Here is a 19,518-nt window from a genome sequence, read left to right as displayed (position 1 = left end):
CTAAAAGCCGAATGCTCCTGCCTCTCATTCCCCCTTAGCAGCCATTGGCATGTACATTGAGCGCTATCTTTTATTGTTCAACAACGCACAGAAGAAATCTCTCATCGGTACTACCTTGGAGGTCAAAATGTTATACTTGTTACACACTACTACAACGGCTACGAGGGACGAACGGGTGCCGCTATAAGGCGCTTCGCCCCTAAAAAGACGACGTTGGGGCGTCTGCTCTTGTGTTGTGTTCTTGTGTGAGAATATGGCCTTGCTATTCTCGTCGAAACGAATTCTTGTGTCCTGTTCTTTCAACGTTTCGACAATATAGTATAGACGACTCGCACTTACGTCATTGTAACAGCCATATAGCAGAACCAACATTACGGGGTGCGAACTTATGTTGAATTCCAATGGCGGAGTGGGTGCAGCCGACTGACTCCGCGAGGGAGCACTCGACTCTGGCGTAGAGCAAATCCTCCAAATCCGCCATCGGAACACAACCCGCCCTGCTGGAGCAAGGCGGAAGCTGCCGCGTTACCCAGGATACCTTGCGCGTGGTCTTTTCCGCTGTCTGTTTACCACGTGGCTTACCAGCATCGCCGCATCGTTCGTTTGCTTGTTCAGCGCTATTCACCTGTGTGAAATGGATATCACGCCAAGCGTGCAGCAGCTATTGTCCACGATGTCTGCGATGGTGACCACATAGTATGCGGAGCAACATGGTAAGTGTGTCCTCAATTTCAACACTGTGCTGTAATTGTAAGTTGAATGCAACACACGTGTTGGGTGGAGCGATTGTCTGCACGCGCTATGTTCATGTTGCAACGTTGCTCTACTGCTGATGCGATCATGTCACTGAAACGCATCGCATGCGTCATACCGTTGTTCGTTTGCCTGTGTCCGTAGAGAACGAAAACCTTCACCGCATTGATTGCACAAACACCGCTGTAAATATACAGCAAAAAGTAAACGTGCGCGTGACGCCGCTGTTCTTGCACGGAACGGCGTCATTAGTAAGAAGCGACTTCCTATCACTTTAGAATGTAGCCACACGAATAGAAACGAACCGCGTTGGTGACAAGCGTGTTTGGTATAAGGGCAATTGGACCGATCGTCCAAAACAATTGTTTTCTGCCCCCTACTCCGCTCCCGCGGCGAATCTCCCGATTTCAGATGTCTCTAGGTTGGCAGGTACGCATTTGCGGCGAGATACCTTCAAAGTAACCCCCAGGAAATTTTAGCTGCAGAGATAGCAGCGTGTGTGCATGTTCTGCTATCTAATGGGTTGGCAATGTTACCAAGTTCAGGACATTGAGCACATCCAAATTGGGAATCGGTCTCAGTCCACAGAAATTACGTTGCTTTTCCTGGAGTGTCACTGCCTGTTTCAGGCCTGAAAGATCCTGCTTCATTTTGATGAACAGTCAGCTGATCAGAAACTCTGTGCATCATGATGAGAGTGTGTAATTCAATCAAGAATGTGCACAATGTGTTGAGCTATTGTTGAAGAACTTGCATGCCACCATGTATGCTTACGTGAAATTGTTATTCAAAATTTTGTGTCGTGATGAGATTGCATAGCAAACATAGAGTTACTGTTTTGTGAAGCTGTGTTAGGAAGCCTCACATGGCTTAGCTTAAGTGCATACATAGTTACATGAAATTCACATGGTGCTTCAATGTACAGCAATTTGTGTCACAGAACACAAATCGGTCGTTATGTCGCTTCATGTATACCAGCTGTATGAATAACAATGCATTTGGTTTTTCCATTCACAGTGCCAGAACACAGCCAAATGAGCGAGCAACGCAGTGAGTCCATTTATTTATTTATTTAGAGAAAACTGCAGGCCCATTTAGAGGCCCTAGCAGGAGAGGATACAAATGCATTCAAGTAATGAATTATACATGATATATACAGTTAGATCAGTGCAAAGAACACCAAGCACTGTAAGGACAAAAATCAAAGTAGAAAAATCGATATCAAGACAAACTAAAACAGGTTGGTGCTTATATATGCCTATAAGCTCTACATTAATACCAACACAGCAGAATACCACAACTCTCTAACAACTGTGTCGGGTGACGTGCAACTGGTAACGTCTGTACAAATGTCTCAAGCACTTTTTTTTTTCAGGTACAGGCTGTGAGTGGACGGCGAGAGAAACAAAGCTGTTGCTCGAGTACTACCAGCAGTATTTTTCCCAAATAGGGCCGATGAAAAAATTTAAAAATAAAAAGGCAATGTTTGCCAAAATAGCGGCCGACATTACAGAGGCTGTCGGGGTCCCTAAAACAGGTGACCAGTGCTGCAGCCGCTACAAAACAGTCATGCGACGAAAAAAAAGCGCTGCAGCACATAACAGCAAATCGGGGAATTCTCCTTGCGACGTTCCTTTTGAAGATGACATTGCCAGAATACGCTGGCTAGATGACAGCCTTCAGCCAGAAGAGCTCAGGGACAGCTCTGGAATAGTCTCCATAAAAAGACCACCCAGACAAGCGTCGACGAGCCAAGCATCAGGGAGCCAGGAGTCTACCAGCACAACGAAGGAGCCTGAGCCCAAAAAGCCGAAACCCTCGGCTTCTAGATTACTGGAAATGAATCACTTCTTTGATGAAATGAGGAAAATTCAGGAAGAAAAAGAAAAAAAAAACGAACTGAACGCGAGAATGAAAGAAGGAAGCGTCATCAAGAGAGGCAAGAGCAGAAGGAGCGCATTCGGCAAGAAAAAGCAAAACAACACGAAGAAAAAATGAAGCTTTTGAGCCGATTTCTTGGCCTAGACAATGAATAATTTCAGTGGACTAAAATACTATTAGCTAGTTGAAATAAAATGTGCAGTGCAAAACATGTGTTTGTGTATATAAAGGGGGCTGCGCATTGGTGCACACACACAGCCTCCAAACTACTGTGGGGAACTAAAGGGCCAGTTCAGACAAAACAGAGAATTATGGTGTTATTTCCCACAATCACTTTGCAGGAGCTTGGTCAATACCTTTGCACGCTTAATTTCGCCAAGCTTGTGCAAAGCTCGCTCCTCATCAGTTTTATCACAGTGGTTATCTGTGCAGTTCTCCCACTGAATAGCATTGGGTGCTCCATCATCATCATTATCATCATCTGGCTCTTCATCACCGTAATCGATGCACAAGTTATGAAGGATACAGCAGCTTATAATAAACTTATTGAGCCAGTGGATAGTGTGCAACTCCAGGTACATGAGCTGCCTGAAGCGCTTCTTGAGTGTGCTGAATGCATTTTCAATGAGCACTCGTGTGCCTGAAAACTTAAAATTGAAGCTTTTTTGTTGCTTATTCATTGCACCGTAATCCCTGTATGGTGTCAACAGGTACTCCCGCAGCGGATATGCTGCGTCCCCTAATATATGATAACGGCCCTGACATACTGAAGCTATGTTCTTTGAAAGAGGCGATAAGCTAAACACATGAGAATCATGCATTTTGCTGGAGGTTCCAGTGAACGCATCGAGGAAGCGCCTCTTGTGGTCACAGACGGCTTGCAGCGTTAGTGAAAGGTAATGGTGCCTGTTGCAGTATGTGGACGCAACCTTGTTGGCTGGGCACTGTATCTTGACATACGATCCATCTATACAGCCAATAACAGCAGGCATTCCAGACACCTGCAAGCAAGTTGTACTCTTCTAATGAGTGATATCATCCATGCCTGAGCAAGAAATGAGCATTTGCGAGGAGTTTTAACAGGAAATACTGGTGATCAAGCCCATTAACTCACAATCACAGCATACGCTTCATGACTCAGCACAATATATTTTATGGTAAAGATTCGATATGCAAACCAAAATTCAACTTTAAGAACTATTTAAGATAACATACATTGCTGTCCACACCATATACTACACGTTTTCTTGCTATCCACCTCTCTTTTTACAATGGTAAAATGGGAGAGAAAACAAAACAAAGCCTGCATATGTTTTTTCCTAAAGGGAGTTGAAGTACGTAATTGCAATTTAATTCTTAAATTTAAAACCAAACCTCATCCATATTGTATCGTACATCTGAACAGAAATGACAAAGCATGCAGCATCATCCTCATGCAAGGAATCGACTGTGACTGCAGGAGAGACATAAGTTGAATGTTTCGAACACAACTGGATGAAGCTCGGTATTATCATCACGACCTATCACATTTTTCTTAAAGTAGCACCTCAGCGTAAAATTGAGCTTGAAATAACCCACAATAAAATGTGCACTCGTGTTTGTGATATGATCAACATAGCTTGGCCGGCCAATATTATTGGTCCTCACAATAAATAAAATCAAAGCAAACCTTCTCAAAACTGCTAGTGAGGTTCTGCAAGTCTGCGGGAAACTTGATCACCGATGGTCCCAGCGTCATCAGGAACTGTGCTACTCTCTGAAGAACTCTGTACACGGTGCTTTCTGACATGTCGAAACGGCTTGCCACGTCTCGCATGCAGGTTTTGTTGGCCGCGTACCTGCGCAGGGGGATTACAGGTACCCGAAAGAAAAAAAAAACAGCTTCAGATCACACTGCACTGTAAGCAACAGGCTCATAGTCAAATGCGTTCTTGTGCAGGCATCGTACAAAGAAAAAGAAAGGGGGGGGGTGAAGGTGGGGAGGTGTAACTAACCAGATGTCAAGACATGCGTTTCCGCGGATTTCGCTTGAACTCCTCCGTGTGTGCTCGAAGGGCACATTGTCGAGACAGCAAACTCCGCGACCAACTTTTCGGCCACAGGTCGAGCCAGCCTAAAGTGCCTCCGGAACTGCTCAAGAAAAGAAACAAACGAAAACACCACAACGTGTTAAACCTTGAGCATAATACTTTCCTTCTTTTTTTCTATTTCTTTACCTCGTGGTCCGAGTACTGCCGAACGACGTCCTCGATGAAGCCGACGACTTTGGGCCTCTTCGCGGGAATGCGGAACAACTTGTTAAATTCCCGCTCGTAAGCGCAAGCTTTAGCGTCGCTGTCGCTGTCCGACGAATCACTCGTGTCAGTACTTGAGCTTTCCGACTCAGAGCTGTCGCTATCGAGTAGCAGAAGCATTGCCGCGCGCTTTGCCGAGGTAGCCGAGCTGTCCATGCCATCCGCCATTATCAACACAACTCGCGCCGCGCCAGCCGCGCCCCCAAGCAGGCAAACGTGTTAAAGGAAATGCGTCACGCTGAGTTCCGGTCCACTCCACCGATTTCGGCGGAGCAGTTTTTCCTGCTCCACGGAGGGACTCCCGCTCTGAATCCACTCCGGCTCTCTCATTGGAACATTTGACTCTCGCTCTCACTCTGTCATTGGAACACACTTGCTCTGAAAGGAGCAGAAAAACTTGCTCCGACTCCGCCATTGGAATTCAACATTAGAGATGTCACGTTGGTGTTATCAGTATACAGCTCAGGCTGGTTGCTTCGCACAGAGGACCAATAACGTTCTAGTGACGTGCTATCTATCTCACTGAAGTAGGTTACTTGCCACGCGATCATACTGCCATGACGTCTTCTATGTCGCTATGTTGGAGCTATGTTGTGCGTCATTGACCGCACATGCAAGCTATGAAAAGTAAAGACAGCCAGGTGTGCGAACAGATGTTTCCGCGCTGCCCCGCGAGCAAGCAGCAAGAAAACCATAAACATCGTCTGAGAGGTGAATTTAGCAGCATATATAGCATTTGCATGCACATATTTACGTCATTAGGCGAATGCATGCCGAGTGTTCTCTTAGGAAATAAATAACGGCGTGAATAGCAGTGAATATAGCAAAGCGTAATGATACAGTTAAATTTTAACAAACGCTTCCTACCAGAAAAATGATAATTGATTGCAAAAACAAGAACGCCAAAAACGGTATGCACTAAACGTTTCAAGAAACAGTTGCATTTGAGTAATGCTAATAGTAGGCGTATGTTAAGCTCTATAAGAACAAGTTAATTCTACCCATTTCATTGCAGTAGTTAGGACAAGACGCTTCAGCTGAATGATTGGAACAGCTGAATTGAGAAACCTTGGTAATTTCTGCAAGATTTTTACTTCGATAACCCAATATGTAGCTGTTTGTATTTTAGCGCAGTACAACGCATAGAACGTTCTTATTTTCTAAAACAAATTATAATTTTAATCAATCAACCAATCAACCAACCAATCAATCAACCAATCACAAAATCAATCAATCAATATGCGCCTGAAGTATACCAAGGTGTTTAGCAGACCACGTATGGAAAGAAAAGCAAGAAAAGTGAAAAGTGAACAACCTTAGCCAGCGCGAACGCGACGTCCGCCACAGCTTCGCAGAGGGTGTCGTTTCGTTCACCCAAATATGCCCACGCATTGAAAAATTTGCAGGCCAGAGCCGAGAGTTGCTTTTTGCTGTCTTCCACCTGGACGTCGACGCGGCTCACGAAGATGTCCGGCTCTCCCAGCTGCGGAAAAGCATAGACGGACACGTAGAAAGTGAGGATAGTCGCATAGTGATTTTCAAGTCTGAAAACTATTGGAATGGGAGTACAGGTATTAGCTTGCTCAGACAATTTTTCCGTGACAAATATATACAACAAAGCTTTCGCAGGGGAATATCAACGATGCAGACGTATTTGACTTGAAGAGACGCTTACAGCCATCGTCTTCAAGGTATGCATAGCGGCACTTATAAAATCATTGTTGAGTTTCCCGCGCTCATCCCACAAGAAGAAGAATACCTGCAGGCGAGCGAGCTCGTTCAAAGAAAAGACTAGAAGCCATCATTTTCTTTACGCTCAGAGCTCATTACCACATGAGACAGACTCGCCTGGGTTGCGAGCCTACTCTAGGGAGCCGTGGGAGAACCTCCTCACTCGGCCAGGGCTGGAGGTCCAAAGAGGCCTCTTGGACCAGGCGGAGCGTGTTTCGAGGATAAATGGCGTCCTTGAATAGTGACCCACCTGCTCGCTCTTTCTTCTTCTACGCCTGCTCCTGAATAACCAATAAAGTTTTACACCACCACCGGACGCTAATGAACGTCTGTCTGAGTTATCCAGTCCACGGTCGACTGTTCAGTTTGTCACATATTTTACAGCATTGTACACCTATGGCGCCCACATAACAAAAAAATGTTGATTATTTCCAGCATGCCTCATATTCTGCTTACACGCCACGCGCACCACATGACTTATTGGAAAACTAACAAATCTGCGGGTGGTGTACGAGGAGAAACAGTAGCCCCAAATCAGTATGTAATAAAAAAGAAGCATTGTTGTTCTCTACGTCATCGGAATCGGTATAACACGAAAGTAAAACGTATCGTTACAGAGTACATTGATATTAAAGCGCTTATACTATATATCTGTTGCTCTTTGACAGTTAAAGCACTGTTTTTTGCAAATACATCCACGTTGGCGCTTATCGATAGATCTGCATCCCGACAGCTAACGTCTATGAATAATGAGTGATTAATGATTAAACATGCACTTTTGGTCTCGGATGCCTGCGGTAGCCGTAGTAGTTACTGGGCGAGAGCAGAACCAAAGAGAGAGGTGTGACAGCCACAAGAGCACGACTGGTTGTTGGCCAAACTTGGGTAAGGACGCCTACTGGCGGTATTGAACGCCACTGCCAGATTAGGCTGAAACGCTACTCGCGTTGTCTTTAGTGTTGACCAGCTACAATTTTTTTTGCGTGGCAAGCGTATGCGGGGAACGCGGAGTTACATTCGGGTGAAGCAGGTGCATTGCTCTATGCGTTGCAGTACTATTTTTCCTATGGATGGATGCTATGAGTCACTCCGACACTTTGGGTAAGGTTACCACCTGGCAGTGTATTAAAGCATTGAGAAAATTCACTACTCCCATTGAAAACACGACAAATACGACGGAGACGTAGAAACGACATGTTAAAGGAAGTAATCGTGGATTCCACGGTCATGATGCGTTATTACACTTTACCAACAGTACTGTGAGAGGGCAGCGGTAGATAAAAAGGCGCATCCATAAAGCGTACAAAGCATGTCACCGTGGTGCAGTGGATAGCATCACCAGCAGCTATATTCGCTGACAGAGATGTTGTGGGTTCGGCACCCATTGACGGAACTTTTCTATCTTATGAACATGTGTGATATTTTTAGACGTGATTTCTCTGACAGAAGTACGTCACTGAAATCTTGGTGGACCCCGGCATAAAACACTTTCGGGTTAAAAAGACGTTTTACGTGCGAGGAGCACAATACGCATTTGAGGCATGCTGTAGTAGCGTACTCCGGGTTAAATTTGACCCCCTGGTCAAAACACACTAAAAAAATGTACACGGGCACTTATTCCACCCAACCTTCACTGAAATCGTACCGCTGTGGCAGGGAATCACACTCGCATCGTCATGTTTAGCAGGGCAACACCTTAACTGCGATACCACTGCGGCGTCGGCGGCATATAGCATAGATCGCATGTGTGATTGCTGCAAGATGACCACTCTCTGTAATACCAAGTGGCCCGATCATAGATCTTACGAGTGCATTAATAGCGTGTGCCAAGAGGCCAACTAGAATTGCTTATGATAATGTTTGTTGCATGCGTACGCGCAAGCCTTGTTGCGTGTGAGCTCCAGTGTCTACGTTTACACACACCGTAATTATACGGTTGCTGCTATGTCACAATAAGCTGCCAACTTTACATTAACTTTCTTTGTGATCGGGCTTTGTTCTTAACCACTTACACCAATAAAAAGCTGTCCATTAACAATAATTCCTGAAATTCAGTTCAGTAATATCTCGTGACAAATCATCGCACACGAGTTTCGGGATTTAAACAAATTTCTCTCACAGATGCGAGAAAAGCTCTGATTATTGTTACAGATAAGCTCATGGTATGTTACTGTGCTTCTTTCAGATCAGGAAAGATGGTGGATATGTCGACAAGAACACAAGAAAACAAAAGAGATACCTCATTTGCTTCTTCTGTGTGCCCGTCTGCACTCTATACATACGCATATATATGTTAAAATTTTAGAATCGTGGACAACAAGCTGACCCGAAGTACTGGGCACGCTTACATCCGCTGAACAATGAAAGCCATTTTTGCGGACTATGCACTAAAGAACAACTATGTAGCTGAACCATAAAATTAGAATTGGCTGTTTCATCTACCTTCGGAGCTCCTTCTTGAAGCTTTAGCTTCAGCTGAAGGATTTGCTTCACTTTCTTATTTGCTTCCTTGATCACCGCCCCGCCGCGGTGGTCTAGTGGCTAAGGTACTCGGCTGCTGACCCGCAGGTCGCGGGTTCGAATCCCGGCTGCGGCGGCTGCATTTCCGATGGAGGCGGAAATGTTGTAGGCCCGTGTGCTCAGATTTGGGTGCACGTTAAAGAACCCCAGGTGGTCGAAATTTCCGGAGCCCTCCACTACGGCGTCTCTCATAATCATATGGTGGTTTTGGGACGTTAAACCCCACATATCAATCAATCCTTGATCACCTCTCACTCAGCCGCACGTTCATTCCCTTGCCTCACCTGTTCTGTCTCAACCCACTTACGCAATTTTGCGCAAGAGAAAACTAGCTGCAACTTAGGAGCCAATATCTTATCGGTGACAGTGCGCCCACTGCAACGGCGCTAGCGTGTCCGGCAAGCCACAATTCCCGGGTGATACGAGCCGTGCCGAGACGGTGCGATTGTTTCCGTGGGTGGCACCACTTGACGGTGAGTACATGCGGGGCCGTGAGAAAAAAAACCTTTTTAACTCGGGCTTGGAGGGGGGTGAGCACGAAAGACTGCCGCGCAACCAGGTATACCCACAGGAACAATACGGCGGACACCTTTCGGTTCACCGGTATACGCCGTCGAGACCTTAGCCGTAAACCAAGAACTCCACCTTATCATTCACTGCTCACATCCAACCTCCTCCTATTTCTCTTCTCTGCTCCTTTTTATCGCCGCGTGTCAGCAATCATGATCAACATAAGCCTAAGGTCGCGAAAACGTAGGTTTTAGTTTACTCAACCATGGGCTAAGCTGTGGGCCACGATACTGATGAAGCAGTGCAGAAAAGACGCCGTCGTTTTCAGGGTACCTTTGTCCGATATAGGCACGGGTTGTTGGCCAGAGTGAGAACTTCCGTAAGTAATGTCCGCAAGCCATATTATGATTATCAGAAATGCCGTAGTGGAGGGTTACGGAAATTTAGACGACATGGAGTTGTCTAACGGTGCACATAAATATAAATACAAGGGCATCAGCATTTCCACCCGGCTGAACTTTAGTCGCTCATTTCCTAGGTATGGTGATTGCGCAGTGTGTTACATTGGCATACTATTATTGCATATTTCAGCTAGTGGGCTAAACATCTTAAAAGCGCAAATAAATGCCTCTCTGGTATGCTCCACAATTCACTGTGTCCATGTTCCTAGAGCGCAAGAGGGACTACAACGTGCGATGCATTTTATTGCGTTTTTTGGCTCTTTAGAACGGCCGCTATAGCTGTTCGTTGCGCAGTGCCCTAGACACTGAATGCCTACGTTGATATACGACAAAGTGGTGCTAAGGCTATAAGTCGCCGGCAGGTCCAGTGCACTACCAGTGAATGTAGCGAGGATAAGAACCGAACTCATACATTAAAACGTGAAAATGAGCTCGGAGGAGTATGTGCAAGGCGAAGACGCCCACCGCTATTAACTTCGGCGTTTGGTTCCAAGGATTCGAGACGAGCTCCACGGAGAGAATGGGCGCGTTGTCCAGCTTGTACAGCAGGGTACCGGCCGCATGTAATACGTCATTCGCGGTGACGGAAGCGGCTTTGCTGACGTTGAGTCCGAGGGAAGCTAAGGCGCTCCTCAGATCGCTATCCGTCACGACGCCTGCAAACAATGATGTGTGATATTTCCGCCGTACTGAGTCTTTAAAGCAGTAAAAAAGAACGGTCAAAGAAGTTAATGGACGTAACTTTATTTATTCGTTTATTATATTATGTTTTGTTAGTGTCATAGGACGTTATCAAATGCTGCAGACACCCAAGAAAACTAAATGGGAGCAACCGATTCGGTTATAAGGATTCTGTGAATGGCGAGTTCGCATTTGCAAGACTTCCACGCAAGTAAACAAGCGAGGCATAAGAAGCATCCAGCAAACATAATACGTATCAATTTCAAAGAGCCCCTGCTCTATAGATAATATGTGCCTAGGGGTATTAAAGACGGCCAGGGAAACACGTGATCGCATCGTAACAGAGTGTACGGGTCTACGTTCAGTGCGCAGAATTGTAAGTGCGGATCATTTTAGTTCCCCAGGCTGTCGTACCTGACGTGGTTGCTTGGCGTTACGCAGGGAAAGACACGTATAAAAATAGAAGGAAAAGGAAACAATAAAGCAATAGAAAGAAAACGATAAACATTGCTAGAAAAATAGACATTGATGCAAATAAATATTGAAGAAAATGGCAAAACTGAAAAATAAAAATTGTGACAGAGGTAGAAAGACAGAAACAACGAGAAACAAAGATGGCTGCCCCACTCCGCACTTTTTTGAGGCTTCGCTTTACTAGTGCGATAATGCATCAACCTTTGTTCGGTACGTTTGGCCTCAGAAATCGAATGTTGACACACATTTTCTGCCTCCTCACAATAATTGTGCATCGACTGCCAAACTGAGTAACAAACCTGTATGTTTGCAGGCGTTCCAGATGTTGAATAAGGGCTTCAGCTCGGCCGGTCTACCACCTGCGATAAATAGAAGGGTGAAGCGCGCGTACGCGTCAGAGGCGTGCTTCTAAGAGACTTACAAAGGTTGTCGCTGATAAACTGCGCAACTGACGCGTCCACATACGGACGCACTAAATTTGAGAGTGAGAATCATGAGAAGTGATGGAAATTTATTGGGCTGCCATGTATAGAAAAATGTGCCTTGTTTCATTTGCCATTGTCGAGAATGCGTCCGCGTCAGTTATCTAATGAGCCTTGAACATCTAGTTCATAAATTAAAGATGATGCTGCCTAAAATAGCACGTTTACGGCATTACCGTCGAGCACCGTCCTGGCAAATTCTTCAACAAATCCCGTAACGGCGTCGTCGGCGTTGTCGTATTGCTGGAGGTCTCTGGAAGTGGCGTGCCAGTCAGCGCAGGTGAACTCGTAGAAGTTGTCGCACGGGTCTCGGGGGCTGTTGAATATGGCGGACAGGCTGCGCGGAGCAAGCGATAAACACAAGCGGTGGCCTTGATGCACTACGAATGTTTATTTCCGAAGAAGTAACACGTACGCATACCTCTCACCCGGCTTTAACAATCTTTCAAAATAGTTGAAGTTTATTTCTTTGAAATCAAGTGATAACGAGTGATATCAATGTTCGGCTTGGTGGTCAGAGTAGCTTCAAACTTGACACGCTTCTGGCTTGCCAAGCTTCTTTTTTTAAGTGCGCAGGCGTCTTTGCCCCCTAGATTTTGTGGTCTTCCGTCTAGCTATATCCACCACACCACTGGATTCCACCTCTCTCTAGCTGCAGCACTCGCACAGGCGGCCTGGCCGTCCGCTGTCCATGGCCAGGCATGAACAATTGGCGACCAGACGCTGAAGAAGCATCCTATAAACTTTTGCTTAGTCAGGCGGTAACAAAGCGGTATAGTGTAGTAGAACTGCAGCAGCGGCGAGGCTCATAGCGAGCGCAGCTGCCAAACTTCTCCGCAGCCGTTCACGTGGCGTGAAGTCTCGCCTGCCAGCCCTTCACTCCCGTCGCTCACGCTCACGTGGCACAAGGTCTGGCAACGCGATGTATGACACAGCGAAGTAGAACATTTCCTCTGAAAATTTTTTAGAGTGCTGATACGGCTACTTGGCTATAGCACAAACAATGGTTATTTGAATAAACGTAGCTCTGCGCACAGGAAGTCAGGTTTTCTAATAGATGTGCTCTTGTACACGTAAGAAAAGGCATTGTTCAGGCCCGCGGAATGCCATTGAGAAAAAAAAGCGCTTGAAAGAGACAGTTTAGCGCCCTTGCATTCAGTGAGACCTGTATATAAGCGGATTAAATTTGTGGCTCATGTCAATTGAGATGTGCGATTCGGTTCGCAATGATCATAAAAACTCGCTTCAGAATTTGTCGAGAATTACTTAACGCTGGTTCATTACGGGAAACAATAGTTTTGCGAGCGTAAATATAGAATGTTGCTAGTTCTGAGAGTTTTAGATAATTCGGCTAGAAAAAAAAACGTTCATTAGAATGTTGTCTATTGAAGTAAAATTTCTTCATTTATCAAGTCGACTTCAACAGAAATGTTGTTTATTGCATACCCAATGTGGAAGTGCATAGTGTTTACTTGGACATCCAAAATTTTCAAAGAGTGCGCTCATTCCATTCAGTTAGAAAATTTCATGATTAAAAATCGGGAAAACGACGACCACAACAACAGCGACAACAACAACATCAATGATGTCGAAGATGAAGAAATATGAAATGCCACTCGATAGTAGGTTATAATACGCATTATACAGAAAACACTGCCACCTTCATCAAATATAGCTATATAGACCATCGAATTGTTTTCTAAAAATGAAAATAGGTTGTAAGATAATTTAAAAGATAATTTACCGACTGTGCTGAATAAAATGATCATATTTCATTAGCTGTTAATTACGTTGAAGTCCATGGTCTCTGCAAATGAAAAAAAACAACATTTAAAGAGCTCACTATTCTTCTATAGACACAGATCTTTGTGAAAACCAACAGACAATGAAGCCAAGGAAGGAGGTGTTATTTGTAGTCATTTAGCTGGATTATATTTGGTATGATGCAAATGTAAAGGAATTGAAGTGGGCGAAAATCGAACATGTCGTACTGATGTGCTAAGCACGAGTTCGAGATAAAACAAATTCGCGTTCTGCCAGAGATAATTTTCAGGGGGGCAAAGAGTACTAATTACTGCTCCTTCTCAGATCCATGCAAAATTGTTGCGACACAGGTGCAATCAAAACACAATTTGGAAATGCGTACACATACAATATAATACCAGTTAAAATTGTGACTGTATGACAAACAGCTTTAGCACAACAGTGTGTGCTATATAATGCACACTGGGCTTCAAAGAAGAAAAAATAAACAATGCTCACCTTAAAGCAAGATTTATCCTTTCCTCTGAAAAGCACTTTTACCTGTTGTGAAAATTTTCAGCAGTATCAGGCAGATGTTATGCAAAGGAAGATGCCGCACGTGGTGCAGCGGGACTTTGTTTGTAGAGGACATCCTAGATTCTGATACACGGGATGTAGCATGTGGCTTACTTGCGCAGTTTTTGGCATCTTTGCTTTCAGTGGCTTCTGCGGTGGCTCACTGCCAAATTCTGCACCACACCTGTCTTTCGACTCTAGGAACTGGTCAAGGCATAGCCTTATCGTCCGACAATTCCAGCTCCAATTTTCGTCTAAAAACACATTATTCCTCTTATTTATCACATACTATTAAAGGAAACAAATACCAAAGGCTAACAGCAAAGAGCTTAACACAAACCACATAAGATTGTCAAACGTAAGAAGGCAAATGCACCCATTGAGACCGAGTGTACATTATAACGCACATTTGAAGGCAACATCTTCTTATAACAAAAAATATTCGCTGTTAGGTTAAACAAACGAGCAGAAATTATTCCTAAACTCTTCCTAGGTAGACTGAAACAACAATAAAAAATATATAACTGGGAGATAATGGAGGAATTTGGGACCTACCGCAACACTGTTACTAGAACGTGGAAGCCAAAAACTATATGTTGGAAAGCAGGAAAGCATCGTTTCCACTGCAGAGTTCTTTTTGTAATGCTGACCAGAGGACACCACATATTAAAGAATGCGATTGCCCCGAGAATGGTGGCTCTAATAGCACCAAGAGTTTAAACTTTAAAAAAGTAATGTGAGTTTTAGTGCACGTGGGGTCTGAAGAGGATATTCGTTCTGAATGGTAATTGTTGGACTACATCTCATATGCTTCTACGCTTCTTTCTGAGCGCTTAAACGTATGAATTTCGGCAGTTTGAGACTTGTATATTTTTGCGTATCCTTGGCAGCACAATATTGTGAATGAAATTCGGCTAAAATTAGTGCCTTTAAACAGGCAAGAATTCCATTAGGCCAGCATTTTAAAGCTGGTGTACAATTCAATATTGGGAAACAGAATTGAGCAGTTTTTCTTCCCCGTGCCTTTATCAATCCTCGCTATCACCAATGAACCAGTGACGCATGCAGGTGTTGCAGGGACCACGCATGACAGGGTGTACTTAATCCTAATCAAGAAGATAGTTTTGTTGCTGCGGTCAAGTCTATATCAATAAGACGGGATAATGCCTCAGCAACGAGGAACACGAATGTAGGAGAAATATTAAAAATTGTTCTCGTAGCCATGTGGCTTCGCGTTTGTAATTGTTATCGATTGGTTCTCCAAGCGAGTTCATTAAAAATCTAGGTATATAAAGTGGTTGAGTTGTCGAAGACTCTCGCCTTGTGAAACAATAGAAGTTGATCAGAACGATTGCATTGTCTTTTCTAGAGTGTGTTGATGGTTGTAGATGACTGAATTTATGGTCGAAGTTATTTGCATCATTCACAATACCGGGAATCAACAAAACAATGTGACAAATATTTTGAAGTACGTGACGGACGTGGGGCTAGCTGTAGAATTCTCTGCAGAAACATTTCATTCGATATTTTATTTGACTTACTTAGAGGTACCAATGTGTTATTGTGTAGCGATGCAAACAGTTTTCTATACACAGTGAAAAAAATTTAAAGCGTCTCATTTTTTAGGCTTGCCTTCCGCTGCGCAGAACGTGGTGTTGCACAGTATATGTCCGTGTTGACCAGTGCCTGACAAAAAAAAAAGGAAGAAAATAAAATACAGGTTAGAGAAAATTTCCTCGTCAGCCTCATGATGTTTTTTTTTATGAAAAGCTGTTTTAAATTGCCAGGCAGTGCCCGCTTCTTGCCGCGCCAGTACATTGAAAACAACGTGTTCAATCGAAACTGCTGCTTTCAAAAGAATTGTGCTAGCCTAGTTATCATGAGCGAGGGGAATAGAAGTCGAAGTTTTCTTATTACAATATCCTACAGGAAGAACAGCATCGAGAATCAGGCTGACGTAGGTACCGCCGTACCAGAAGCCCTCGTATATTGTCTGTTGAAGCGCAAACGTTGTCAAAACGTAGCCAGCTACTTTTATTTAGAAAAGATTATGGTGTCTTGGGTTATATTATTTCTCATATAAATTTAAAAATATGTAAGTACACACCATGAGTACAAATCACGTTGCGACTAAGTGGTGCAGCAATTTCATCGCGGTGTCGCCACCTGCCTGTCATTTTTTATGTTCACCGTCGCCTTCGGCAACAGCGAATCCGTGTTAATACCTCTCTAAATTTGCTGCCTTTCCTTTTTCCGTGCGTTGATTCACAGACGTATTAACCAGTAAACGAGTGCTTATAACATTTCGTATCACTGAAGAAGCTACGACCATTGCTTAGTTTGGTTTTCGACTGCACTGCTGACGCTATCAAAGCTACAACTTATTTTATACGAAACTGACTGTTTGTCTGGCTTTCCAAGCTACTTCACGTTACATAGAATGTTACTTATAGTTAATGAAACACCAATTAGGTTCGAGTAACTGCTTTATCGTTCAGGTACTGCGCATTGATTCACAGAGCGCTTGCGTTACTCCTGAGTGCCGCAATACGGCATCTTAGACCAGAAAGCGAACCCTGGACAACGATATCCGCGTGTTTCTGTGCCCGCCTAGGCATAAACAATGTAAGAGCAAAGTGTTGACAATGGATTTTAAGACCTACAGCAGGTCGAAGTCATAACTTACTGGAATGCTTTTCTTCGTCACTTTTGGTCCAAGTCGCAGTCTTTAAGAAGTAGGACAAAGTAAACGAAACAAATTCGAAAAGGATTAGTGTTAACTGAATGAAAAGTTGTCGCTATGAAATAGCAATAAGCCCACGAAACGTGATACATATAACAGAAACTGAAAATGAGCATGCAATATAAGACGTAGTATAAAATTTTACATAATTTCAATGGGCTACTTTTTTATTTTGCTGTAATTTATTTTTAGTGGCGCACCGTAACCCAAAGATCATCAGGGCATCTGGCGTAACAGTCCTATTTCTCAACCGACACACGTGAAACTTAAAAGTAGCGCATTGGTAGCTGCAGTTGACGTATGATACTTGTATCACGTGACGGGCGTCCATCTGCCCATGCAGTATAAGTGCACAGGTAAATGGGGCATCTCTGAAAATGTGCGTGACTACATGTAGGAAGAATGGGATATTTTACATGACCAAGTTCGAAGGAAGATTTAATGTACAACAAACTGATGTCTCGTTAAAAAACGCCCCCTTCGATGAACAGCAAGGTAGTTAAAGGATGCCCCGTGATTGTACGTTCAACCACGTACGTTGGCCTGATTATTTTGACATTAGATGATAAAGAAAGCAGGATATTTTTAAACGTTGATTACTTGGCACTCGTTACGACGCGTACGCATCACATGTTTTTCTGTTTATATAAAGATTTTTGAATATATATAAAAACAAGCTTTAGGAAAAAAAGAACGAAAAAAGCAATAACTCTCTTGTCTTTTTTTCTTGCCTGTCATCTGCGTCACGATGCTCATTTATACCAAAAGATAATGAATTACCAATTAGTGAAGATTGACATCTTGATGCAATCATTCAAAGGTTCCCGGAGGCCGCACTTGATTACTTTTGTCTGGTTTCTCGTAAAAAGCGAAAGATTGTACTGAGCTGCGACATTACACAACTGCCGCACAACCCTATCGATCAGAAAAGCGATGTGTAGTATGAAGGTTTGACAGTGCAAATTTTCGCTCGTGATGGCACAACCTCCAGCCAAACTGCACAACTTCAAATGGCAGGCACTCATTGGTTTTCTTCGTTAAATGACTATGCGTCCTAATTACCGAAATATTTGATTGATTGATATGTGGGGTTTAACGTCCCAAAACCACCATATGATTATGAGAGACGCCGTAGTGGAGGGCTCCGGAAATTTCGACCACCTGGGGTTCTTTAACGTGCGCCCAAATCTGAGCACACGGGCCTACAACATTTCCGCCTTTATCGGAAATGCAGCCGCCACAGCCGAAATTCGAACCCGTGACCTGCGGGTCAGCAGCCGAGTACCTTAGCCACTAGACCACCGCGGCGGGGCTAATTACCGAAATACTCAAGGCAACGTTTACGAAAGCAAAATAAATACCTAAGAATGTCAAGCAGGGACTTGGGATATCGTGCAAGCATGCGCAGGCGTTATTTCCCTGTTAGAGGAAAAGCAGTGATGACTATTATTATAATGATTTATGAATACTTGGTTCTCTAGGAAAAACAGGGAAATAATGGTTGATGTATAGATTTATGAATACTTGCTTCTATAGGCACAGAACAAACTTAGCCATTGGTCGCGAGAGAAAAAATAATGTGTGGTTATTAAGCCAGACATCTCAGTCACAAAAAAAAATGAGGGAAAACCTGACTGAGGTCATGTACACTTTCATGGATGAATCAATGAAAGATTTTCATGTCACAACTACCACTTTCATGCTATATCTTAGATTATGCAAAGTGCCTTAGGGGTTAGAAGTGAGCGAAGCAACTTCATTGACGATCCATCATAAAGGGGGGAAGGCGTAGGGAAATAAAGCTATAGCGTGCTTGGACGTCCCGGAGCAGCAACCTACTCGCGTCAAACCTGTGAGGATGCCACTTTTGGCCACTGGCGTTACAGAATGCTAAGCATGTCCTGGACCACGTCTTATTGGTTGCCTGGCTCTCGGCTGATGGTCTTGCTGTTGACGACAGTTGGCATTGCTTCTAGGTTACCCGGCGGTGGCGCACAGTGCCATAGGAGGTGTTTATGGGTGGCTCGCGCCTTCTTGCAGTGTTAGCCCATATATTTGTTGTGTATAGCTCCGAACAGACATGCTTTGCCCAGATGGGAGCTCATATGGCTTGTACTTGCAACTGCCGTAGTGTGGTTGCTTCGCTGCGTAGTAGGTCTCACTGAGGTGGTGGGTAGATGCGTCTGCTCGTTCTGTACCACTGTTGAACGTCGTCCGCCGTAGGTTACGATGGAGTACTCTTCCTCTTTGACATTCGACTGTTGTGGCTCCGAGAAATGTGTTGATGGAGATCCGCAGCTATAGTTAGTACGTGTGCTTCCGTATGTGCTTTCTCCTTGCGGTTCGCGCCCACGTCCAGCTTCCCAGCGTGATATTGCTTAGTCAAGTCATGTACTATGTGGGCAAAGTTTAGCTACGGTGCCACAGCATCAAAACCACAATACACGTTTCTCTACCCAATACAATGTCTTTAAGACACCCCTAGTGATTCGTTATGCCAAAACTATCTGTTACGAGATAGAGAAACACAAATATTTACCCAATCAGAAATCGTGACACTGTAAGTCTCAGTTGGCCAGGAGACGTTGTTAGGAGTAGTAGTAATTTCATGGGACATATCAATTGGGTGGGCCGCTTTCGTCTTGTTCGTACCGGTAGACTTCATCTCC

The 19,518-nt window shown here is 44.1% G+C and overlaps 1 long non-coding RNA gene across 1 annotated transcript; it reads right to left on the bottom strand.

Annotated features, from left to right (window-relative positions):
- Positions 1 to 15,616: 15,616 nt before the first annotated feature.
- Positions 15,617 to 19,518, bottom strand: LOC119178311 (uncharacterized). The gene is made up of 3 exons (XR_005110679.2): positions 19,389 to 19,518; positions 16,793 to 16,832; positions 15,617 to 15,792 (listed from the first exon to the last, which is right to left on the bottom strand). It is a non-coding gene; the product is annotated as an uncharacterized LOC119178311 (long non-coding RNA).

This window comes from Rhipicephalus microplus, unplaced genomic scaffold (genome assembly GCF_043290135.1).
Source record: "Rhipicephalus microplus isolate Deutch F79 unplaced genomic scaffold, USDA_Rmic scaffold_18, whole genome shotgun sequence".
Lineage (NCBI taxonomy): Eukaryota > Metazoa > Arthropoda > Arachnida > Ixodida > Ixodidae > Rhipicephalus > Rhipicephalus microplus.
The sequence above is the reverse complement of the archived record's forward strand: the minus strand, read 5'-3'. Positions and strand labels throughout refer to the sequence as shown.